This window comes from Pseudophryne corroboree, chromosome 2 (genome assembly GCF_028390025.1).
Source record: "Pseudophryne corroboree isolate aPseCor3 chromosome 2, aPseCor3.hap2, whole genome shotgun sequence".
NCBI lineage: Eukaryota > Metazoa > Chordata > Amphibia > Anura > Myobatrachidae > Pseudophryne > Pseudophryne corroboree.
The window spans coordinates 397,658,154-397,684,659 of NC_086445.1; the positions used below are offsets into that span (position 1 = coordinate 397,658,154).

The following is a 26,506-nucleotide window of genomic DNA, read 5'->3' on the forward strand; positions in this document are numbered from 1 at the left end:
ATGTTTGAAAATGGAAGCACCTGGGGAGATAAATAATGGAGTTTAACAGTGTTCTTAAATTAAGATGTCTAAAAAAAATAGTTGAGATTAAAATGTATTTTATCATGTTACACTTAAAGGGCCTCAGTTGCCTCAAACAAAATGTATAAAAAGGATGTATGAAAACAAGTTGGTCATAGCTGAAGATACACTCAACTCAAAAACAATAATATTTATGCAGAACCAACAGTGTGTTAATAAATTCCAAAATCACATTTCCATATTTGTAAAAAATATGAAGTAATTATTTTACGAAAAGTACTTAATAAGGCGTCACAAGTGGTCTGCAGCGCCATACATCTAGCAACAGTAAAACAGGGTACACAGAACATTACATTACAGTAAGCAAAACATAAAACAGATTACAAGTAACAATTAGCACCACAATTCTCAATACAGCTGGGAAGCAAGGTGAGCGAGGGAGTAATCGGCATAGGGTGGAACCTGTCTTCAATAGTGATGGTACAACTAGCAGGAGTAAAGCTGCTGGAAGAGACAAACGGCTATAAGGAATTCCGAGCTAAATAACCACTGAGTAGGTGAAGGCCGTCAATGAAGTGCTAGAGAAGAGGGCTGTGAGAACAGGAGGGAGTAGGATCCTGTACCTAGGAGCTAGGGGAGACAGAAAGATGACATGAGGTGTATGTGGATGGGGACCCAAGGGCAGGAAGTAGGCAAGGTAGAGATCGGCGAGGTACGAGGGTGTGGTAGGCGACCTGGTCACAAGGTTATGTGGTTGAAGAGTACGCTTTGGTGAGCAGGTAGGTTTCTAGTACACATTTAAAGCTATGCAAGGTTGGATAGAGCATGAAGAGGGAGCAAAGAGGGACTGCATAGGCAAAATATTGGATTTGAGCAGGAGATGCAGTAGCCAGGGTAGAGGAGAGGTGACAGTCATAGGCCAACCGGAAAGGGTGGGTGGGAGTACGTAAGGAGATGAGGTTGGGGATGTAGGGACTACTAGGAGTTAGAGCAGGCCTTGTGAGGGTGAAGAGTTTGAAGAGGATTCTGTAGGGGAATGGGAGCCAGTGCGGGTTCTGGTAGATATGGGAGAGGGAGACGAAGACAAGTCCAGCTGCAGCATTGAGAAAAGATTGGAGAGGAGTGAGATGGGAACATGGGAGGCCATTGAGAAGGTGGCAGTAGTTAAGCCAAGAAATTATAAGTTTAGTAGCATTCTGGGAGAGGAATGGTCTTATGAAAGTGATGCTGTGTAGCTGGAACAGACAGTACTGAGCTAGGGGCTGAATGAGGGTCGAGTCAAGTTTGACACCCAAGCAGTGGAATTGAGGAAAAGGGGAGATGATAGAGTTATCGACAATAACTAGAGATTGCAGGAGTGGAGACTCTGTTGAGGGAGGGGGGGAGATGAGGAATTTGGTTACGTCCTTGTTAAACTTCAGACATCCAGGTGGAGATGGCAGCTAGATATCAGAGAGAGGACAAAAGGGGAGAGGTCAGGAGAGAAGCGGTATAGTTACGTGTCATCAGCACAGAGATGGTATTGGAGGCTGAAGGACCTGATGAGTTCTCCCAGGGAAGAGGTGTACAGGTAGAAGAGCAGGGGGCCAAGGACAGAACCCTGTTGGATGTCAACGGGAAGGAAGAAAGCCAGAGGTAGACACAGAGAAGGAGCGGTTGGTGAGGTAAGAGGTGACCTAGGCATGGATGGTGCTAGAGGCCAATGGTTTGAAGGGTTCAGAGGAGGGGAGTATGATCCACGACGTTGAAGGCTGCACAGAGGTCCAGTAGAAAGAGTCCCTGGATTTGGGCGAAACTATGTCTATGACTTTGACCAGGGCAGTTTCAATGGGAGTGAAGTGGGCAAAAGCCAGATTGGTAACAAGGAAATCGAGAAAGATTGTCTCTTGGTTGGCACACTATAGAGAGATGTTGAATTTATATTAAAATGTAACCTTTAATAGTCAATTAAAAAGTAATGTGAAAAATGTATACAGGTTGAGTATCCCTTATCCAAAATGCCTGGGACCAGAGGTATTTTGGATATCGGATTTTTCCGTATTTTGGAATAATTGCATACCATAAGGAGATATCATGGTGATGGGACCTAAATATAAGCACAGAATGCTTTTATGTTACATATACACCTTATACACACAGCCTGAAGGTCATTTTAGACAATATTTTTTATAACTTCGTGCATTAAACAAAGCGTGTGTACATTCACACAATTCATTTATGTTTCATATACACCTTATACACACAGCCTGGGGGTCATTTAATACAATATTTTTAATAACTGTGTATTAAACAAAGTTTGTGTACATCGAGCCATCAAAAAACAAAGGTTTCACTATCTCACTCTCACTCAAAAAAGTCCGTATTTCGGAATATTCCGTATTTCGGAATATTTGGATATGGGATACTCAACCTGTATATATATACAAAGATTTTTTAAACAAATAAAGATATCATATCTATTAAAAACAGGTTCGCTGTGTCATATTTATTCAACTTTGTATTTTTATAAGTGTGTTAACATTTCATGGTGCCTAGTCTACTACACAATTGTTGCACAATTTTACCCTTATACTGTCACAGGTATATATTCCTGTGTGACAATGTATACAACAAATTGTTAAAGGATGTGACACAATAGCAGATAAAAAGATAATGCTCTAAATTTGCATAATTAACATGAGTTGTACCTTAATGTTGTCCCTTATCTTATACTGATAATCATTCATATATTATTGTGGGACAGGTCTATTATGCTGGTGTATAAATGGGTTGTGCAAAAATCTTACACCAAGTGGTTTAGGGGCTTATCATGCCCATAAGGCCACCTATATGTGCAAATGCTTCAAATGTAGCTGGCCTTAAGGGACATGTGTCCTTGCTATTTAGGTCACATTCACATTTGAAGCATGGTTGTTCTGCACATATAGGTGGCCTTATGGGCATGATAATCCCCTAATCAACTTAGTGTAAGATTTTTGCACAACCCATTTATACACCAGCATAATAGACCTGTCCCACAATAATATGAATGATTATCAGTATACGATAAGGGACAACATTAAGGTACAACTCATGTTAATTATGCAAAATTAGATCACTATCTTTTTATCTGCTATTGTGTCACATCCTTTAACAATTTGTTGTATACATTGTCACACGGGAATATATACCAGTGACAGTATAAGGGTAAAATTGTGCAACAATTGTGTAGTAGACTAGGCACCATGAAATGTTAACACACTTATAAAAATACAACGTTGAATAAATATGACACAGCGAACCTGTTAAATAGATATATCTTTATTTGTTTAAAAAATCTTTGTATATATATATATATATATATATATATATATATCACAAATAGAAATGGATTCTCGTGGGAGCCAATATGCCTTTTGTATGACAATAATTAAAAGTTTTTATTGTACAGAAACAAACGATATTTATCCTAAGCGTTCGTTATTGACACAACCTTCTAAAAATTCATATAAAACAATATTACAATCTTATACATAAATTACAGTTGGATGTGAGGATTTTACAGCCAGGTGATCACAGTCAGAACTCGAAATGGATGTATCTCCAACCAGATGTTTGTGATAAGGACTTTGTTAACCAGACGTTGCAAAACCCAACGCGTTTCGTCCGTTAGGACTTCATCAGGGGTTTGGAATCTGGATAGTTACAAATGGAAATATATAAATCATATAGTCTTCATTAATAAGACATATTATTATCCAGGTAAGTATTCCATTGAAATCTATTGTGGATTAACATACATACCAGTTCTTATAGTAGGAGTGATTACCATTGATTAGAAAGGTTTAGAATATCCAATGATTACATCCAATCACATATTCAATTCGATAAATATAATATCTGAAACATTATCGTTATAATAATCAATAAACATTATCCTTATACAAATGATAAAAGGAAGAGGGAGGGAGAGTCAAAAGAAGAGAAAAGGGAGGGAAAGTCGAAAGAATATTATGAATGTCAATATAAATCAAATAGCTCCGTATTTATCCACATAATCAACATCAATTCAGCTGATGGAAATGATACAAAGGGCAGGGTCTACAAGTATCAGAAACCACCAATAGTTATAGAACACTCCAATTAAAGTCCACATAAAACTTCAAATTCACAATATACACACAATTATATCCACATTACAACTCATTGTACAATACATACCTAGATAGACTTCAAAAAAATATATATAAATTTGGTTGAAATTAGATGATGTTACGTTCCCTAAAAGGGATAAAGATAAAATAGTTTTTTGTCACTCAAATGATTGTTAATAGGAAATGTTCCTGTAACATCCTGTTTACCATTAAAATAACATAGATGCTACCAACATTTAATGGTAAACAGGATGTTACAGGAACATTTCCTATTAACAATCATTTGAGTGACAAAAAACTATTTTATCTTTATCCCTTTTAGGGAACGTAACATCATCTAATTTCAACCAAATTTATATATATTTTTTTGAAGTCTATCTAGGTATGTATTGTACAATGAGTTGTAATGTGGACTGTTTGAATGTTTGAAGTTTTATGTGGACTTTAATTGGAGTGTTCTATAACTATTGGTTGTTTCTGATACTTGTAGACCCTGCCCTTTGTATCATTTCCATCAGCTGAATTGATGTTGATTATGTGGATAAATACGGAGCTATTTGATTTATATTGACATTCATAATATTCTTTCGACTTTCCCTCCCTTTTCTCTTCTTTTGACTCTCCCTCCCTCTTCCTTTTATCATTTGTATAAGGATAATGTTTATTGATTATTATAACGATAATGTTTCAGATATTATATTTATCGAATTGAATATGTGATTGGATGTAATCATTGGATATTCTAAACCTTTCTAATCAATGGTAATCACTCCTACTATAAGAACTGGTATGTATGTTAATCCACAATAGATTTCAATGGAATACTTACCTGGATAATAATATGTCTTATTAATGAAGACTATATGATTTATATATTTCCATTTGTAACTATCCAGATTCCAAACCCCTGATGAAGTCCTAACGGACGAAACGCGTTGGGTTTTGCAACGTCTGGTTAACAAAGTCCTTATCACAAACATCTGGTTGGAGATACATCCATTTCGAGTTCTGACTGTGATCACCTGGCTGTAAAATCCTCACATCCAACTGTAATTTATGTATAAGATTGTAATATTGTTTTATATGAATTTTTAGAAGGTTGTGTCAATAACGAACGCTTAGGATAAATATCGTTTGTTTCTGTACAATAAAAACTTTTAATTATTGTCATACAAAAGGCATATTGGCTCCCACGAGAATCCATTTCTATTTGTAATCTACTTTTAATACCTTATCTGACAGAGGGTATTTCTTGTTGGTTTGAGACTAGAGGTATAGCGCAAGATATTAGGGTTGATTTTTTGTTTTATATATATATATATATATATATATATATATATATATATATATATATATATATATATATATTTTTTTTTTTCACATTACTTTTTAATTGACTATTAAAGGTTACATTTTAATATAAATTCAACATCTCTCTATAGTGTGCCAACCAAGAGACAATCTTTCTCTATTTCCTTGTTACCTTCCACTTTATTGTCTATGGCAGCACCCCCAACATATGATTAAAAAAAGTAAAATGACAATACATATGAAAAATGGGGAATTCTCATTATACATTTAGTGAACTGCTAATTTACCAGTGACTTGTGAAGAGGATATCCCTTTCCCCTTTTCCTTACTTAATAAAAGCCAGATTGGAGAGGATCAAGGATGGAGTTGTCAGAGAGGTAGCTGGTAAGACGGATGTAGAGAAATGGGGCAGTAGCTAGTGGGTGAGGACAAGTCGAGGTTGGGTTGTCTAAGATGGCGAGGGAAAAGTGTCAGAGAAGTTGAAGAGGTGGGCCAGGTGGGAGCAGGCAATAGCGGGGAGGGAGCGGAGGAGGCATGAAGTCCAGGGGGCAGGTGGAGGGGGGAGAGGGCAAGATGAAGGAATGGACTTAGTCGCCCCACAATTACATAGTTTCGGCCAAATCCAGGGATCACTTCTCTCTACTGAACCTCTCTGCAGCCTTCAACATCGTGGATCATACTCCCCCTCCTCTGAACCCTTCAGGCCATTAGCACCATCCACGCCTAGTTCACCTCTTACTTCAACCACTCCTTCTCTGTGTCTGTTCTGGCTCCACCTCAGCCCTTCCATCCTTCCCGGATGGATGGATCACTAGGTGGGGTGGCCGAGGGAATTGCCTCAATTTTGACAGAGAAGAAGCAAAGTCATTCTCAGTGAGGTAGGATGGGAGAAGGAGTGTGTTCAAAGTACCAAAGACGTGCGGGGATTGAAGACTGAAATAGATTAGTGACAGGAAGAAGGATTGCATGGCGAGGCACAGGGCAGAGCTGTAGGAAGACAGGACTTACTTGAAGTGGAGGAAGTCCACCAGAGCGCGAGATTTCCTCCATAGATACTCGGCAGTGTGCAAGCATTTTTGCAGGAACCAGGTCAGTTTAGAGTGACAGGGTTGGGGGTTGGAATGACAGAGTGGGACAGAGGAGATGGGGGCAATGGAATGGAGATTGGAGGTGAGGGTGATGTTGTAGAAGGAGGCTGCCTGGTTGGAGCAGGCCATGGTGTATAGAGGAGAAAGGACATTATCGAGGAGGAAAGGACAGCGGGGTCGAGAGTCTGGCAATTGCGCGTCTGATGATGGTGGAGTGGAAGAGATGAGAGAGTGAAGGAGAGTAGATGGTGGTCGGGGAGGGGGAGGCAAGAGTTGGAGAAGTCAGAGAGCACTCAGATCGGTGAAGATTAGTTCAAGGGGTGGCCGAGACAGTGGGTGGGGGTGGAGGTCCATTGAGAAAGGCCAAGGGAAAAAAAAAAGATTGGTGGATGTGGGATTAGTATTTTCATTACTGGTTTTCCAGGGGGAACAGGCAAAGTGCAAGGCTTTGCAAGAAGACAACCATGTTTTAGTTGCAGTGGGTGTAATTATCTCATTGTCAGCAGAACAGAGGGAGACCTTCAAACCTTTTAAACGTCAAACTCCTTACAGAACGTATGTTCACATACACAGATTCAAGATGGAATTGTTGAGATTTGCCATCAATTCCATGGAGACATTAAGGATGCATGTTTCAAACTAGGATGGTCTATAAGAGTCCTCAGATTTCCAGTTTTAGCCTCTCAAGGTAAGGCTAGAAACTGCTCTTTGCGTGTTCACAAATATTATGGCTGTCGTGGCAGTGATTGCAGTGTCCTGGACCGGGGAAAGAGATGACACCAATATGAACTACCACAGTTGGGTTACCAACTTTCAGAAATTCAATGAGGTTCTCACCCAAACTTGTTTTCGGTGTTTGCTTTTCAAAACATGACAGGGTTTCTTCCAGGATACAAGACCAAAGCTTTACACAGAGCAGTAAGCTGTCTAGTATATCGCAGACAGAACTTGGTTTTGTCCTGCAATATATCCCTGGGGAAAATGTTCTCAAAAGTCAAAGTTGTGAACTTTTTAAGGTTTCATTTAAGGCCATTTCAGATCAAACTAATTTCAAGATGGAACAAGTCACAATCATTTGAACAGACATGTAGACTCTGTTTCTACAAGTGTTCTCAGTGTAAGTCACTCCTCTGGTGGTTGATAGGTGATAACGTCAACAGGTGTTCTCCTTCATGGCGCTTTGCTGTTGCCTTTCAATTTCAGTGGTTCTTCGCACAAACCAGGCTTCTGATCAATATTGTAGCGTTAAGATACAAGCTAAACCCTCTAATTCATGGACATAATCTGTCTAGAAATGTATTATGGAGGAAACCAGAAGGATCATACAACGGGCAGTACAGAATGTTATGGCAATACTGTCTCTTTATTACAAGAGTGAAAAACTGTTAAACAGATCTTTGCATTCATTCCAGAAAGGAATGGCACTCTTACGAGAAGTTTTGACCTTCTGACAGGCATGACGCATGCAAAACAATGTTTGAATCTTCCTCTAAGTCCCTTTGGACTTGCATTTAATGTTGTTGTCATTACAACCACCTCTGGAATCAGCAAAGATAAAATAATTCAAGTGAAAGTTATTTTTTTCAGGCCATTTACACTATGACATTGGTATGAGAAGTGGGGGGGGGGGGGGGTTATTTGGAGAATCCTCATTGTTTGACAGGTGAAAGTCTCTTTTTAGGTAGAAAAACATGATTTAAACCGGAATTAATTTCCAAATACTTAACACAGGGCAATTTAAGCCCTTTGATTAGATGTCCAATTGGCTTTAGTTGTAGCCTTTGTTAATTAGACCTAGTATATGTTAGCATTCAGTTATGGGGCAGTTGTCTGAGGGGGCAGTTGTTTGAGTTTAGAAATATACGAAGTTTGGAAATTACAAAGTTAGGAAATATTAAAAAGAACAGTTAAACCAACAGTTGAACAAACATTGAAAAACAGGTAATTTCACCATTTAACTAACGTTTTCCATAAACACTTACCTATCTATACTTTTCTCTTTAAAAATAAGATTTTACTTACCAGTAAATCTATTTCTCGTAGTCCGTAGAGGATGCTGGGGACTCCGTAAGGACCATGGGGAATAGACTGGCTCTGCAGGAGATAGGGCACTTTAAGAAAGACTTTAGGATTCTGGGTGTGCACTGGCTCCTCCCTCTATCCCCCTCCTCCAGACCTCAGTTAGGGAAACTGTGCCCAGAGGAGACGGACAGTACGAGGAAAGGATTTTAGTTAACCTAAGGGCAAGATTCATACCAGCCACACCGCATAACCTGTGATAAACTATCCAGTTAACAGCATGAACAACAACATAGACTCGGTTCGAACCGATGAAACTATAACATAACCCTTATGTAAGCAATAACTATATACAAATCTTGCAGAAGAAGTCCGCACTTGGGACGGGCGCCCAGCATCCACTACGGACTACGAGATATAGAATTACCGGTGAGTAAATTCTTATTTTCTCTGACGTCCTAGTGGATGCTGGGAACTCCGTAAGGACCATGGGGATTATACCAAAGCTCCCAAACGGGCGGGAGAGTGCGGATGACTCTGCAGCACCGAATGAGCAAACCCAAGGTCCTCCTCAGCCAGGGTATCAAACTTGTAGAACTTTGCCAAGGTGTTTGAACCCGACCAAGTAGCCGCTCGGCAAAGCTGTAAAGCCGAGACCCCTCGGGCAGCCGCCCAAGAAGAGCCCACCTTCCTTGTGGAATGGGCTTTTACTGATTTTGTATGCGGCAATCCAGCCGCAGAATGAGCCAGCTGAATCGTGCTACAGATCCAGCGAGCAATAGTTTGCTTTGAAGCAGGAGCACCCAGCTTGTTGGGTGCATGCAGGATAAACAGCGAGTCAGTCTTCCTGACTCCAGCCGTTCTGGAAACATATTTTCAAAGCCCTGACTACGTCCAGCAACTTGGAGTCCTCCAAGTCCTGAGTAGCCGCCGGCACCACAATAGGTTGGTTCAAATGAAACGATGATACCACCTTTGGGAGAAATTGGGGACGAGTCCGCAATTCTGCCCTGTCCATATGGAAGATCAGATAGGGGCTTTTACATGACAAAGCCGCCAATTCTGACACACGCCTAGCCGATGCTAAGGCCAACAGCATGACCACTTTCCACGTGAGATACTTTAGTTCCACGGTCTTAAGTGGCTCAAACCAGTGGGATTTCAGGAAATCCAACACAACGTTAAGATCCCAAGGTGCCACTGGTAGCACAAAAGGGGGCTGAATATGCAGCACTCCCTTAACAAACGTCTGAACCTCAGGCAGTGAAGCCAGTTCTTTTTGAAAGAAAATGGATAGGGCCGAAATCTGGACCCTTATGGACCCTAATTTTAGGCCCATAGACACTCCTGACTGTAGGAAGTACAGGAATCGACCCAGCTGGAATTCCTCTGTAGGGGCCGTCCTGGCCTCACACCAAGCAACATATTTTCGCCATATACGGTGATAATGCTTTGCTGTCACGTCCTTCCTAGCCTTTATCAGCGTAGGAATAACTTCATCCGGAATGCCTTTTACCGCTAGGATCCGGCGTTCAACCGCCATGCCGTCAAACGCAGCAGCGGTAAGTCTTGGAACAGACAGGGCCCTTATTGCAGCAGGTCCTGTCTGAGAAGCAGAGGCCATGGGTCCTCTGTGCTCATTTCTTGCAGTTCCGGGTACCAAGTCCTTCTTGGCCAATCCGGAACAATGAATATTGTTCTCACTCCTCTTTTTCTTACAATTCTCAGCACCTTTGGTATGAGGGGAAGAGGAGGAAACACATATACCGACTGGAACACCCACGGTGTCACTAGCGCGTCCACAGCTATCGCCTGAGGGTCCCTTGACCTGGCGCAATATCTTTTTAGCTTTTTGTTGAGGCGGGACGCCATCATGTCCACCTGTGGCAGTTCCCATCGATTTGCAATCTGTGTGAAGACTTCTTGATGAAGTCCCCACTCTCCCGGGGAGGTCGTGTCTGCTGAGGAAATCTGCTTCCCAGTTGTCCACTCCCGGAATGAACACTGCTGACAGTGCTTGCATGTGATTCTCCGCCCAACGAAGAATCTTTGTGGCTTCCGCCATTGCCACCCTGCTTCTTGTGCCGCCCTGGCGGTTTACATGGGCGACCGCCGTGATGTTGTCTGACTGAATCAGCACTGGTTGGTCTCGAAGCAGGGGCTCCGCTTGACTCAGGGCGTTGTATATGGCCCTTAGTTCCAGTATATTTATGTGCAGGCAAGTCTCCTGACTTGACCACAGCCCTTGGAAGTTTCTTCCCTGAGTGACTGCCCCCCATCCGCGGAGGCTTGCATCCGTGGTCACCAGGACCCAGTCCTATATGCCGAACCTGCGGCCCTCGAGAAGATGAGCACTCTGCAGCCACCACAGAAGAGACACCCTGGCCCTGGGGGACAGGGTGATTAACCGATGCATCTGAAGATGTGATCCGGACCATTTGTCCAGTAAGTCCCATTGGAAGGACCTCGTATGGAACCTGCCGAAGGGAATGGCCTCGTATGAGGCCACCCTCCTTCCCAGGACTCTAGTGCAGTGATGCACTGACCCCTGTTTTGGTTTTAATAGATTCCTGACCAGTGTCACGAGCTCCTGAGCTCTCTCTCTATCGGGAGATAACCCTTTTCTGGTCTGTGTCTAGGATCATGCCTAGGAGAAGCAGATGAGCTGTAAGAACCCACTACGACTTTGGAATATATAGAATCCAGCCGTGTTGCCGTTACACTTCCAGAGAAAGTTATACGCTGTTCAGCAACTGCTCTCTTGATCTCGCTTTTATGAGGAGATCGTCCAAGTACGTGATAATAGTGACACCTTGCTTCCGCAGGAGCACCATCATTTCCGCCATTATCTTGGTGAACATTCTCAAGGCCGTGGAGAGACCAAACGGCAACCTCTGAAATTGGTAATGACAATCCCGTACCGTAATTCTGAGGTACGCCTGATGAGGTGGATAAATGGGGACCTGAAGGTATGCATCCTTTATGTCCTGAGTCACCTTTCAGGCTTGCAATAACCGCTCTTAGCGATTTCAACGTGAACTTGAACCTTTTCAGGTATATGTTCAGGGATTTTAAATTCAATATGGGTCCCACCGAACCGTCAGGTTACGGGACTACAACATGGTCGAATAATAACCCCCTCCTTGTTGAAGGAGGGGAACCTTGACCACCACCTGGTGAAGATACAATTTGTGAATTGCAGTTAACACGGTTTCCCTCTCGTGGGGGGAAGCCGGCAGGGCCGTCGGTGAGGGGGCATCTTCTCAAAATCCAGCTTGTATCCCTGAGACACAATATCTATTGCCCAGGGATCTAACAGGGAGTGAACCCACTTGTGGCTGAACTTACGAAGGCGTGCCCCCACCGGGCCCAGCTCCGCCTGTGGAGCCCCAGCGACATGCAGTGGATTTTTGTAGAGGCCGGGGAGGACTTCTGTTCCTGGGAACTAGCTGTGTTGTGCAGCTTCTTTCCTCTGCCCCTGCCTCTGGCAAGAAAGGACGCACCTCGGACTTTCTTGTTTCTTTATTTGAAAGGCTGCATTTGATAATGTCGTGCTTTCCTAAGCTGTGCAGGAATATAAGGCAAATAGTTAGCTATAGTTGTGGAGACCAGGTCCGAGAACCCTTCTCCTCACAATCCTCAGCCTTCCATATGCCTCTTAAGTCGGCATCATCTGTCCATTGCATATTCTACAGGACACGTCAAGCAGAAATCGACATAGCTTTGACTCTAGGACCCAGTATACTCATGTCTCTTTGGGCATGTTATATATATATATATATATATATATATATATATATATATATATATACACACACACACACACACACACACATATATATACATACATATCTCTTGAGACAGCATCTTTAATATATATATATGGTCACGAGGAGGTCCTGTCAAGATTGGTTGATACTCACAACCACTCGGAGAGCCCGGTCAAATTCACTCTCAATACCCATCTGTCCGAAATTTGTTTTCTGGACATTAAAATCATGATACGAGAGGGAAAGATAGAGACCACTCTATACACAAAACCCACAGACCGTAATACGCTGCTCAGACAGGACAGCTTCCACCCGCCTGCGCTGATTCAAGGTTTACCCTATTCCCAGTACCTCCGTGTGTGCAGAATTACCAGCGCCACAGAGGACCGTGAAATTCAACTAGAAGCCATGACCCAAAAGTTTTTACAAAGGGGGTATCCCCCTACATTATTGAAGCAAGCATGTGCTAAGGCAAGATCAAAAAATAGACACGAGTTACTGCAGGCCAAAACACGCAAAGATCAAGCCACGAAGGTTGTGTGGGTTAATCAATATAATACCGCCAGCAAGGTAACCTGTAAAAAAGTGAAACAAATGTGGCCCATTGTAACTACCGACCCTAGCCTACAAGTGCTTAAAAACAGCCGCATCATGCCGTGCTACACCCGTAGCGCCAATTTAAAAGATCTTTTAGCAAAGAATGATGTGACTGGGTTCAAAGTGACACAGCCTAACATTCACTTTATGACACGTAAGGCAGGCTGTTACAAATGTTTGGGCTGCACAACCTGCAGCTATATGCTGACAGGTGACTCCATCTCGCACCCCCATACAGGGAGGAAGATCAGAATCCCCCACGTACTCTCTTGCAGTTCAACTTTTGTCATCTATGTGCTTGTGTGCCCCTGTAGTCTATACTACGTAGGCAAAACTCAATGCACTTTCAAGGAAAGGATGGCCCAGCATCGATCTGCCATCAGGGCAGTCTTGATGACTGGCAAGAGTGACCAACCTGTGGCACGTCATTTTGCACAGATGCGCCACAGCTTGGCATCGGTACGTTACAAAATTGTGGATCAGGTCCTTGATTCACTACGGGGAGGCAACCGTGCCAACAAATTACTACGCTTAGAGGCACGGTGGATTCATAAGCTAGACACCATTTACCCACGGGGTTTAAATGAATATCTTAGCCTCAACTGTTTCCTATAATGCCCTCTTGCATGCCAGCTGGCAGGTGCTTCCATCTACAATCAGAGGCTCCGAGGCAGACATAAGATCTGCCATGTTTACGTAGGAGCACGGTAGTTGTATCATATATGTGAAAATCAAAGAAAAATAGTGGCTCATAGATCTGGAGCAGAAGCTAGTTGCATCATGTGAACGGCTCATTAGTCCAGTAGGAAGCAGCCATAAAATAGGAACTGATAGACCCAAGTGAGATAGCCTTGAGCAAAGGGATGCTACCTTTATGAACAGAGATGTTGTATTTTTGCACATTGCAGCACTATAACTGTATGTTTTATGAAATATGTTGGATTTTAGGCATGTTCATTTAGTTTGTCATCACACTCTGACAATAGACAGGGTGTGTCTTATTGGTGCACGGGGTTTCTTTTCACATGTACCCAGTTTTTAATGTTCATATTGTGTATTTCCACTAGATGTGGCTAGAATTTTAATGTAATGTCATTTTTTCAGAGGTTGCCTGTTTGTTTATTCATAACCCCATGGCAACGTGTTGTCACTTCCTGCGTCCCCCTGCAGCAGCGGCAACCCACGTCTGCGGAAAGGACGTCACGACCGGAGGGCGGAGTCTCCTGCACCCGGAAGTGCGGGCGCCGTGGAGCGGGACGCCGCTGGCTGCAGCGGGAACGGGCGTACCAGGGGTTGGTAAGTCTTTTTAAACGTTGTATTGCACTTGCACTTTTGTTTGCTGTGTCTTGAAGAAGGGAGTACGTCTCCCGAAACGTCGATTAAAGCACATGTTTTTCACCTGATGACAGCCTCTGAGTGCCGCCTTCCATTGCACATACATTGAGCTTTTACAGCCTAAGGAGGGCACCTGAGCAGTTACCCAGCAGGGACGAGGAGTGCCGGACCCTTTTGCACAATATATATATATATATATATATATATATATATATATATATATATATCTATATATATCTATATATACATATATATCTCTCTATATATACATATATATATCTATATGCATACTAGGGTCTCAATCTCTGCTGATAAGGTACCTGTCCACGCTGCCACAGCGCTATAAACCCATGCCGACACAATCGCCGGTCTGAGTAGTGTACTAGAATGTGCACGCTATCTGCAGGATCCCTGAGAACAGCTAGTGCTACCGTCTGGGCGAACGTGACACCCTAGGGGAAGATTCCCATCACATCCTGGCCCTAGTGGGGATAGTGGAAAGGATACTGCCTGAGAATTCCTTGTGGGAAGCTGCAGTTTCTTGTCTGGAGATTCCCGCCCTTTTTCCTCATGAGAGGAGGGAAATTTACCTCAGCTTTCTTCCCCTTAAACATGTGTACCCTTGTGTCAGGGACATGAGTCATCAGTGATATGCAAATCATCTTTTATTACAATAATCATATATTGAATACCTTTCAGCCATTTTGGCTGTAACTTTGCATTCTCGTAGTCGACACTGGAGTCAAACTCCGTGTCGATATCAGTGTGTATTATTTTGGATAGTGATCATTGTGAGACTCTGAAGGTCTCTGCGACATAGGGACAGACATGGGTAGATTTCCTGTCTGTTCTCTAATCTTTTGTGCAATAAATTCACCTCAGCACTTACACATATCCAAACAGGTGTCGGCGTTGTCGACGGAGACACCCTCTCACACACATATTTTCTCTATCTCCTACTTAGGGGAGCCTTTTACCTTAGACATGTCGACACACGCGTACCGACACACCACACACACAGGGGATGCTCTATTTGAAGACAGTTCCCCCACAAGGCCCTTTGGAGAGACAGAGAGAGAGTATGCCAGCACACACCCCAGCGCTATATAACCCAGGGATTACACTACAACTCAGTGTTTACCCAGTAGCTGCTGTATATACAAATTTGCGCCTAAATTTATGTGCCCCCCCCCTCTTTTCACCCTTTGTGTATCTGGATACTGCAGGGGAGAGCCTGGGGAGCTTCTTTCCAGCGGAGCTGTGAATAGAAAATGGCGCTGGTGTGCTGAGGAAGAAGGCCCCGCCCCCTCAGCGGCGGGCTTCTGTCCCGCTTTCTGTGAAAAAATGGCGGGGTTTTTTACATATATACAGTGCCAGACTGTATATATGTATTTTTATTGCCAAAAGGTACTTCAATTGCTGCCCAGGGCGCCCCCCCCCAGCGCCCTACAGTGACCGGAGTGTGTAAGTGTGCTGGGAGCAATGGCGCACAGCTGCGGTGCTGTGCGCTACCTTAAATGAAGACAGGAGTCTTCTGCCGCCGATTTCGTCGTCTTCAAGCTTCTGTTCTTCTGGCTCTGCGAGGGGGACGGCGGCGCAGCTCCGGGAACGGACGATCGAGGACAGGTGCCTGTGTTCGAACCCTCTGGAGCTAATGGTGTCCAGTAGCCTAAGAAGCACAAGCTAGCTGCAAGCAGGTAGGTTTGCTTCTCTCCCCTTAGTCCCACGTAGCAGTGAGTCTGTTGCCAGCAGAAGCTCACTGAAAATAAAAAACCTAATACTTTCTTTACTAGTAAGCTCAGGAGAGCCCACTAGGAGCACCCAGCTCTGGCCGGGCACAGATTCTAACTGAGGTCTGGAGGAGGGGCATAGAGGGAGGAGCCAGTGCACACCAGATAGTACCTAATCTTTTCTTTAGAGTGCCCAGTCTCCTGCGGAGCCCGTCTATTCCCCATGGTCCTTACGGAGTTCCCAGCATCCACTAGGACGTCAGAGAAATGTGCTTTATGGAATGCACGCTCTGTTTGCAACAAAGTAACATATTCATGACCTTTTCATGGCAAAAAATAAGATTTTATTTACCGATAAATCTATTTCTCATAGTCCGTAGTGGATGCTGGGGACTCCGTCAGGACCATGGGGAATAGCGGCTCCGCAGGAGACAGGGCACAAAAGCAAGCTTTTAGGATCACATGGTGTGTACTGGCTCCTCCCCCTATGACCCTCCTCCAAGCCTCAGTTAGGTACTGTGCCCGGACGAGCGTACACAATAAGGAAGGATCTTGAATCCCGGGTAAGACTCATACCAGCCACACCAATCACACCGTACAACTTGTGATTTGAACCCAGTTAACAGTATGATAACAATGAAGTAGCCTCTAAAAAAGATGGCTCACAACAATAATAACCCGATTTTTTGTAACAATAACTATGTACAAGTAATGCAGACAATCCGCACTTGGGATGGGCGCCCAGCATCCACTACGGACTATGAGAAATAGATTTATCGGTAAGTAAAATCTTATTTTCTCTAACGTCCTAGTGGATGCTGGGGACTCCGTCAGGACCATGGGGATTATACCAAAGCTCCCAAACGGGCGGGAGAGTGCGGATGACTCTGCAGCACCGAATGAGAGAACTCCAGGTCCTCCTCAGCCAGGGTATCAAATTTGTAGAATTTTGCAAACGTGTTTGCCCCTGACCAAGTAGCTGCTCGGCAAAGTTGTAAAGCCGAGACCCCTCGGGCAGCCGCCCAAGATGAGCCCACCTTCCTTGTGGAATGGGCATTTACAGATTTTGGCTGTGGCAGGCCTGCCACAGAATGTGCAAGCTGAATTGTACTACAAATCCAACGAGCAATAGTCTGCTTAGAAGCAGGAGCACCCAGCTTTTTGGGTGCCTACAATATAAACAGCAAGTCAGACTTTCTGACTCCAGCCGTCCTGGAATTATATATATATATATATATATATATATATATATATTTTCAGGGCCCTGACAACGTCTAGCAACTTGGAGTCCTCCAAGTCCCTAGTAGCCGCAGGCACCACAATAGGTTGTTTCAGGTGAAACGCTGACACCACCTTAGGAAGAAACTGGGGACGAGTCCGCAGTTCTGCCCTGTCCGAATGGAAAATCAAATATGGGCTTTTGTAAGACAAAGCCGCCAATTTTGACAATCGCCTGGCCGAGGCCAGGGCCAACAGCATGGTCACTTTCCATGTGAGATATTTCAAATCCACAGATTTGAGTGGTTCAAACCAATATGATTTGAGGAATCCCAACACTACGTTGAGATCCCACGGTGCCACTGGAGGCACACAAGGGCTGTATATGCAATACTCCCTTGACAAACGTCTGGACTTCAGGAACTGAAGCCAATTCTTTCTGGAAGAAAATCTATAGGGCCGAAACTTGAACCTTAATGGACCCCAATTTGAGGCTCATAGACACTCCTGTTTGCAGGAAGTGCAGAAATCGACCTAGTTGAAATTTTTTCGTGTGGCCTTCCTGGCCTCACCCACGCAACATATTTTTACCACATGTGGTGATAACGTTGTGCGGTCACCTCCTTCCTGGCTTTGACCAGGGTAGGTATGACCTCTTTCGGAATGCCTTTTCCCTTAGGATCCGGCGTTCAAACCGCCATGCCGTCAAACGCAGTCGCGGTAAGTCTTGGAACAGACAAGGTCCCTGCTGGAGCAGGTCCTTTCTTAAAGGCCGATGCCACGGTTCCTCTTGGAACAGACATGGTACTTGCTGAAAGCAAATCCCTTCTTAGCTCCCGAGGCCATTAGTCCTCTGTGAGCATCTCTTGAAGTTCCGGTTACCAAGTCCCTCTTGGCCAATCCGGAGCCACGAGTATAGTTCTTACTCCTCTATGTCTTATAATTCTCAATACCTTGGTTATGAGAAGCAGAGGAGGGAACACATACACCGACTGTTACACCCACGGTGTTACCAGGACGTCCACAGCTATCGCCTGAAGGTCTCGTGACCTGGCGCAATACCTGTCCCATTTTTTGTTCGGGCGGGACGCCATCAAGTCCACCTTTGGTCTTTCCCAACGGTTCACAATCATGCGGAAAACTTCCCGATGAAGTTCCCACTCTCCCGGGTGGAGGTCGTGCCTGCTGAGGAAGTCTGCTTCCCAGTCGTCCACTCCCGGAATGAACACTGCTGACAGTGCTATCACATGATTTTCCGGCTAGCGAAAAATCCTTGCAGTTTTGCCACTGCCCTCCTGCTTCTTGTGCCGCCCTTTCTGTTTACGTGGGCGACTGCCGTGATGTTATCCCACTGGATCAATACCGGCTGACCTTGAAGCAGAGGTCTTGCTAAGCTTAGAGCATTATAAATTTGCTCTTAGCTCCAGTATATTTATGTGGAGAGAATTCTCCAGACTTGATCACACTCCTTGTGTGACTGCTCCCCAGCCTCTCAGGCTGGCCTCCGTGGTCACCAGCATCCAATCCTGAATGCCGAATCTGCGGCCCTCTAGAAGATGAGCACTCTGTAATCACCACAGGAGAGACACCCTTGTCCTTGGATATAGGGTTATCCGCTGATGCATCTGAAGATGCGATCCGGACCATTTGTCCAGCAGATCCCACTGAAGAGTTCTTGCGTGAAATCTGCCGAATGGAAGCGCTTCGTAATAAGCCACCATTTTTACCAGGACTCTTGTGCAATGATGCACTGACACTTTTCCTGGTTTTAGGAGGATCCCGATTAGCTCGGATAACTCCCTGGCTTTCTCCTCTGGGAGAAACACCTTTTCCTGGACTGTGTCCAGAATCATCCCTAGGACCAGCAGACGTGTCGTCGGAACAACTGCGGTTTTGGAATATTTAGAATCCACCCGTGCTGTCGTAGAACTACTTGAGATAGTGCTACTCCGACCTCCAACTGTTCTCTGGACCTTGTTCTTATCAGGAGGTCGTCCATTTTCTTTGAAGACGAATCCTCCTTTCGGTCATTACCTTGGTAAGGACCCGGGGTGCCTTGGACAATCCAACGGCATCGTCTTGAAACTGATAGTGACAGTTCTGTACCACGAACCTGAGGTACCCTTGGTGAGAAAAGGCAAATTTTGGGACATGGAGGTAAGCATCCCTGATGTCCCGGGACACCATATAGTCCCCTTGTTCTTTGCTATCACTGCTCTGAGTGACTCCATCTGGATCTGAACCCTTGCAAGTGTTCAAATTTTTCAGATTTAGAATAGGTCTCACCTAGCCTTCAGTACCACCATATAGTGTGGAGTAATACCCCTTTCCTTGTTGTCGGAGGGGTAATTTTATTATCACCTGCTGGGAATACAGCTTGTGAATTGTTTTCAATACTGCCTCCCTGTCGGAGGGAGACATTGGTACAGCAGACTACAGGAACCTGCGAGGGGGGAAACCTCTCGACATTCCAATCTGTACCCCTTGGATACTACTTGTAGGATCCAGGGGTCCTGTACGGTCCCAGCGTCATGCTGAGAACTTGGTAGAAGCGGTGGAGGGCTTCTGTTCCTGGGAATGGGCTGCCTGCTGCAGTCTTCTTCCCTTTCCTCTATCCCTGGGCAGATATGACTCTTATAGGGACGAAAGGACTGAGGCTGAAAAGACGGTGTCTTTTTCTGCAGAGATGTGACTTAGGGTAAAAAACGGTGGATTTTCCAGCAGTTGCCCTGGCCACCAGGTCCCATGGACCGACCCCAAATAACTCCTCCCCTTTATACGGCAATACATCTTTGTGCCGTTTGGAATCTGCATCACCTGACCACTGTCGTGTCCATAAACATCTTCTTGCAGATATGGACATCGCATTTACTCTTGATGCCAGAGTGCAAATATCCCTCTGCGCATCTCGCATATATAGAAATGCATCCTTTAAATGCTCTATAGTCAATAAAATACTGTCCCTGTCAAAGGTATCAATATTTTTAGTCAGGGAATCCGACCAAGCCACCTCAGCTCTGCACCTCCAGGCTGAGGCGATCGCTGGTCGCAGTATAACACCAGCATGTGTGTGTATACCTTTTAGGATATTTTTCAGCCTCCTATCAGCTGGCTCCTTAAGTACGGCCCTATCCGTAGATGGTACCGCCACTTGTTCTGATAAGCGTGTGAGCGCCTTATCCACCCTGAGGGGTGTTTTCCACCGCGCCTTAACTTCTGGCGGGAAAGGGTATACCGCCAATAATTTTCTATCGGGGGAAACCCACGCATCATCACACACTTCATTTAATTTATCTGATTCAGGAAAAACTACAGGTAGTTTTTTCACCTCACACATAATACCCTTTTTTGTGGTACTTGGAGTATCAGAAATATGTAACACCTCCTTCATTGCCCTTAACGTGTGGCCCTAAAAGAAAATACGTTTGTTTCTTCACCGTCGACACTGAAATCAGTGTCCGTGTCTGGGTCTGTGTCGACCGACTGAGGTAAATGGGCATTTTACAGCCCCTGACGGTGTTTGAGACGCCTGGACAGATACTAATTTGTTCGCCGGCCCTCTCATGTCGTCAACCGGCTTGCAGCGTGTTGACATTGTCACGTAATTTCCATAAATAAGCCATCCATTCGGTGTCGACTCCCTAGAGAGTGACATCACCATTACAGGCAATTTGCTCCGCCTCCTCACCAATATTTTCCTCATACATGTCGACTGCAGGACTCACTGAAAAGAACCTAAAAACTTTTTCTAAGCAACTCTTTAAGAGAGCCACCTAGATTGCACCCTTCTCGGCCGGGCACAAAAACCTAACTGAGGCTTGGAGGAGGGTCATAGGGGGAGGAGCCAGTACACACCATGTGATCCTAAAAGCTTGCTTTTGTGCCCTGTCTCCTGCGGAGCCGCTATTCCCCATGGTCCTGACGGAGTCCCCAGCATCCACTAGGACGTTAGAGAAAAATCAATAAGCTAGCTATAACAGAAACATGGCTCACACTATCAGACACAGCCTCCCCTGCAGCACTGTCACATGGTGGCCTCCACTTCACACACACACCCAGGCCTGGTAACATTAAAGGAGGTGGTGTTGGAATATTACGGTCCAAATCTTACACACATCATTTTACCACCTCTTTCCCTCACTTACATTCACATCATTTGAAGTACAATCTATTAGGATTTTCACCCCTTTCTCTCTGCGTGTTGCAGCTATCTATCGCCCTCCTGGACAACCAAAAAAGTTTCTGGAAGATTTTTCTGCTTGGCTCCCTCACTTTCTATCCTCTGACATCTCCACCATCATTATGGGCGATTTCAATCTCTCTATTGACAGTCCACAATCTCCCCATGCCTCTAAACTACTTTCTCTAACCTCCTCTCTTGGCCTCTCCCAATGGACTGACTCCCCTACTCATCAGGAGGGCCACTGCCTTGATCTTGTATTCACCAGACTATGCTCTTTTTCTGAACTCACTAACACTCCTTTCCCTCTCTCAGATCACAATCTTATCACCTGCATGCTCTCCTTAATTACTTCAAACTCAATGTCCCTGAAGTCTACAAAGACGCCTCTAACCCGCAGAAATATTAACGCTATTAATTTTCAACAACTATCTACCTCTCTGCAACCACTGCTCTCACCAATTTCTACATTCCCCTCTCCTGATACTGCTGTGTCACACCTTAACCAAACTCTAGAAACAGCACTTGATGAAGTGGCTCCAGCTACCCATCACACTCCACGTAGACTTAGATGTCAACCGTGGCACTCTAAATACACTAGACACCTACGAAAACGCTCACGTAAAAGTAGAACGCCAGTGGCGTAAATCTCGTAGTTCAAGTGACTCTCTCACATATAAGACCACCTATCACTCTTATCGTAATGCTCTGTACACTGCCAAACAAACATATTTTCAATCTCTCATCTCTGCTCAAGCCTCTAACCCCAAGCAACTTTTTAATACATTTAAATCACTTCTTGTCCCTCCCTCACCCAACCCACCAGCCACTGTCCGTGTGCAAGATCTTGCTTCCTATTTCAAGGACAAGATTGACAAGGGGGGCAATTCCAAGTTGATCGCAGCAGGAAATTTTTTAGCAGTTGGGCAAAACCATGTGCACTGCAGGGGAGGCAGATATAACATGTGCAGAGAGAGATTTGGGTGTGGTGAGTTCAATCTGCAATCTAAATTGCAGTGTAAAAATAAAGCAGCCAGTATTTACACTGCACAGAAACAATATAACCCACCCAAATCTAACTCTTTGCACATGTTATATCTGTTCCCCATGCAGTGCACATGGTTTTGTCCAACTGCTAAAAAAATTTCCTGCTGCGATCAACTCAGAATTACCCCCAAGATCCGAAATGAAATGTTATGCTCTTCCACAGCAAGTGACCTGCTCAATTACCTTCCTGAACCCTCTAACACCTTCTCTTCCTTTGATCCTACAAATGAAGATGAAGTATCTGCACTCTTTTTATCTGCCTACTCTAATACCTCTTCCCTTGACTCTATACCCTCACAAATTAGTAAAAGCTCTGTCTGCTGTGCTCATCCCAACCTTAACGAAAATCTGTAATCTCTCTCGGTCTACTGGTATCTTTCCTTCTCTATACAAGCATGCAGTGATTACTCCCATTCTGAAAAAACAAAACTCTGACCCTAACTCTCTCTCTCAAACTACCGTCCCATCTCTCAGCTGCCATGCCCCTCCAAGCTACTTGAGAGACTTGCCTACACACGCCTCACACACTTTCTTAACTCACACAGCCTACTGGACCTACTTCAGTCAGGATTTCGTGCCCAACACTCCACAGAGACAGCACTGACTAAGGTAGTGAATGATTTGGTCACTGCTAAATCTAAAGGACATTACTCTCTACTTATTCTCTTGATCTCTCTGCTGCTTTTGACACTATTGACCACTCTCTTCTCATACAAACACTACAATCCCTAGGGATTCAGGACACAGCCCTTTCTTGATTCTCATCCTACCTATCTAATCGCTCCTTCAGTGTTCGTTTCTCTGATTCCACCTCCTCTTCGCTACCTCTCTCAGTTGCAGTACCGCAAGGCTCAGTCTTAGGTCCTCTGCTTTTCTCTATCTATACCACATCTCTTGGCAAACTAATCAACTCTTTCGGATTTCAGTACCATCTGTATGCTGAGGATATTCAAATCAACCTATCCTCCCCTGATTTGTCACCATCTGTATTGGGCCGTGTCACTGAATGCCTTTCTGCCATTTCATCTTGGATGACATCTTGCCACCTCAAACTTAATATTTCCAAAACAGAATTAATTATATTTCTACCGGACAATAATAGTTTCCAACCTGATATCTCTATCACTGTTGAGAACTCGGCAATCATCCCTACCCCACAAGCTCGCTGCCTAGGTGTCATTCTTGACTCTGAACTGTCCTTTGTTCCCCACATTCAATCTGTCTCAAGATCATGTTACATACATCTAAGAAACATATCCAAAATACGACCATATCTTACACAAGACACAGCAAAAACTCTAATCCATGCTCTCATTATCTCCCGCACTGATTATTGTAATAGTCTCCTGACCGGTCTTCCCAAACATAGGCTCTCACCACTACAATCCATTTTGAATGCAACTGCAAGGCTAATCTTCCTCGCTAGACGTTCATAGTCTGCAGATCCGCTCTGTCAGTCCCTCCATTGGTTACTGGTATTCTACTGTATTAAATATAAAATACTTTTACTGACATACAAGGCTATTAACCAAACTGCACCAACATACATCTCTTCACTCATCTCAAAATATGTCCCTACCCGACCGCTCCGCTCTACACAAGATCTAAGTCTATCATCCACACGCATTACTTGTTCACACTCAAAATTACAGGACTTTATCCGGGCTTCACCCACTCTGTGGAATGTCCTCCCATGCACAATAAGACTCGCCTCTAGTCTCCAAACCTTTATACGTTCCCTGAAAACTCACCTCTTCAGACAAGCCTATCAAATTCCAGACCCACCCCACATAACCTTCAGTGCTTCCATATCTAATTACATCCTCTCTGTACAGTATACATAACATCACATATTTTGTCTTTCTTTACTCTCACACCCTCCTGACACTTGGCCAACATTGCGGGGTATCATCATACAACCCATTAAGAACCTAGCAATCTGGTGGACCATTATGCAATAGATAGTATCTATCCTTGTGTATCTAAGCCTATTTCCCTATAGATTGTAAGCTTGCGAGCAGGTCCTTCCTATCCCTATGTCTTTCTGTTTTTACCCAGTTTTGTTTTATTACTGTTCTAATTGTAAAGCGCAACAGAATATGCTGCGTTATAGAAGAAACTGTTAATAAATAAATAAATAAATTCCATTTCAATCAGGACATTGAAGACTCACTGACAAAAAGCCAGAATCAGAGGAAGAGGGATCGCTTCACTCAGTTGGTTGCAGTTAGGTTATTGAAGATCTAGGTAAAAAGTCCACGAAACTCTAGGAAAAATGTTGATCTTTTAGTTCTGTATGATGGTCACAAAAATATTGTCCTGCCTCCAAACAGATAACTGCTAGGTCGATTATTTCAGAGATTCAGTACGTTTACAGTGAGGCACGGAAAAAGGCACATTCTACTACATCAATGAGCAAATCTAATGGGGCCAGATGGGATACATCCAAGAATATTAAAAGAGCTTAAAGAGGTGCTGATAGCACCATTAACAGAATTATTCAACCAGTCATTAGCTACAGGAGTAATTCCAGAGGACTGGAAAAGAGCAAACATGGTCCCACTGCACAAAAGTGGAAGCAAGGAAGAGGCAAACAACTACAGACCAGTGAGCATTAAGGTGTGTATACATAGTTAGATTTATCTGTCCAATCTGTCTGGTGAGAACAAAAATCGTGTAATGGATGAGAGTAAATGACAATCGACCATTTACTCCCAACCACTGGAAAAATAAGAATTTACTTACCGATAATTCTATTTCTCGGAGTCCGTAGTGGATGCTGGGGTTCCTGAAAGGACCATGGGGAATAGCGGCTCCGCAGGAGACAGGGCACAAAAGTAAAGCTTTCCGATCAGGTGGTGTGCACTGGCTCCTCCCCCTATGACCCTCCTCCAGACTCCAGTTAGATACTGTGCCCGGACGAGCGTACACAATAAGGGAGGAATTTTGAATCCCGGGTAAGACTCATACCAGCCACACCAATCACACTGTACAACCTGTGATCTGAACCCAGTTAACAGTATGATAACAGAGGAGCCTCTGAAAAGATGGCTCACAATAACAATAACCCGATTTAGTTAGCAATAACTATGTACAAGTATTGCAGATAATCCGCACTTGGGATGGGCGCCCAGCATCCACTACGGACTCCGAGAAATAGAATTATCGGTAAGTAAATTCTTATTTTCTCTATCGTCCTAGTGGATGCTGGGGTTCCTGAAAGGACCATGGGGATTATACCAAAGCTCCCAAACGGGCGGGAGAGTGCGGATGACTCTGCAGCACCGAATGAGAGAACTCCAGGTCCTCTTGCCAGGGTATCAAATTTGTAGAATTTACAAACGTGTTCTCCCCCGACCACGTAGCTGCTCGGCAGAGTTGTAATGCCGAGACCCCTCGGGCAGCCGCCCAAGACGAGCCCACCTTCCTTGTGGAATGGGCCTTAACAGATTTAGGCTGTGGCAGACCTGCCACAGAATGTGCAAGTTGAATTGTGCTACCAATCCAACGAGCAATCGACTGCTTAAAAGCAGGAGCACCCAGCATGTTGGGTGTATACAGGATAAACAGCAAGTCAGATTTCCTGACTCCAGCCGACCTGGAAACTATATTTTCAGGGCCCTGACAACATCCAGCAACTTGGAGTCCTCCAAGTCCCTAGTAGCCGCAGGTACCACAATAAGCTGGTTCAGGTGAAACGCTGACACCACCTTAAGGAGAAACTGGGGACGAGTCCCAGCTTTGCTCTGTCCGAATGGACAACCAGATATGGCTTTGTGAGACAAAGCCGCCAATTCTGACACTCGCCTGGCCCCGGCCAGGACCAACAGCATGGCCACTTTCCATGTGAGATATATCAAATCCACAGATTTGAGTTGTTTTAAACCAATGTGATTTTAGGAATCCCAAAACTACGTTGAGATCTCCCAGTGCCACTGGAGACATCAAAGGGGGGTTGTATATGCAGTACTCCCTTAACAAACTTCTGGACTTCAGGAACTGAAGCCAATTTTTTTTCTGGAAGAAAATCGACAGGTCGAAATTTGAACCTTAATGG

General features: G+C 44.3%; 1 protein-coding gene across 5 annotated transcripts in view; it reads right to left on the reverse strand.

The window, feature by feature from the left end:
* Positions 1 to 26,506, reverse strand: part of REV1 (REV1 DNA directed polymerase) — a 266,941-nt gene that overhangs the window by 56,001 nt on the left and 184,434 nt on the right. The window lies entirely within an intron of this gene.